Raw genomic sequence first — 1,025 nt, 5'->3', positions numbered from 1 at the left:
TCTCTCTCTCTCTCTCTCTCTCTCTCTCTCTCTCTCTCTCTCTCTCTGCTTTGTAAGACTTACAGTACTATCTAAATGGTAGGGAGCTATTCTATGCTAGGGTTTTTTCATTCATTCCCCAATTAATGTGAGCCTACTTTGTTTCCTGTTCTTTGTTACCACAAAGGGAGCACCAATCATACATATAGTGGAACTTTGTTTCTGTCCTTGATTTGCTGAGGCTTTATGTCTGGTGATGAGATTGCTGGGTCAAAGGATATTTTCATTCACAACTCCCAATTGATATCCAAACATTTGGATCAACTCACAACTTCACTAAGTCTGCTGGTCTTTGAGGAGAAAGATCCTTGGGTTGGAAAGGGCACAACAAAAATGATTAATAGGGAGTTAACACCGAGGATAAGTAAAGAGATAAGACAGTGCCTGGTTTCCCTTGTGTTTAAGTCATTAAATCGGAACTATATACCTGGACTGACTGCTGAGTCACCTCAGCCATCTCTGAAAGATCCTAAGGAATAACAGACTGGGGGCCCATCCATTGGAGAATGGCCGGACCAATGGCGGTATGTGACTAATGGATATTATTGTGCCTTAAGAAGTCATGAATATGATAACTGCAGTAAGATCTGGGGATAACCTTCTGAACCAGTACAGAGAAAAGTGGGCAGAGCCAGGAGGGCAGTTTATATGAAGGCTATGATTGATAAAAGAAAACAATTTCACTCACAGCTCTGAAGGCTTTCAGTGTGCTGCCCAATCGGGCTGAGGAAGCAGGCCCCTCACTTCTTGAGTAGAGGTACAGGATGGGCCACTCATTAGAGACTGCTGCAGTAGACATTGATCAACTCAGTCTGGCTCTGGTTGGCATGTAGACCCTGACATGAATCTCATTGCTCGATTCCCTCCCCCCCCTCCCTAAACCACATGCCATCAAACAAATGCCGTCCCTGACATAAGTGGATGGTTAGTCCAGCCAGGTTTCCAGGTGCATTTCTCATTACCCCCGTTCCTACACTCAAAATTTT

Source organism: Petaurus breviceps, unplaced genomic scaffold, assembly GCF_028583685.1.
Source record: "Petaurus breviceps papuanus isolate PSGF00001 unplaced genomic scaffold, PetGlider_PUasm1.0 689, whole genome shotgun sequence".
Taxonomy (NCBI): domain Eukaryota; kingdom Metazoa; phylum Chordata; class Mammalia; order Diprotodontia; family Petauridae; genus Petaurus; species Petaurus breviceps.
This window is presented reverse-complemented; position numbering follows the sequence as displayed.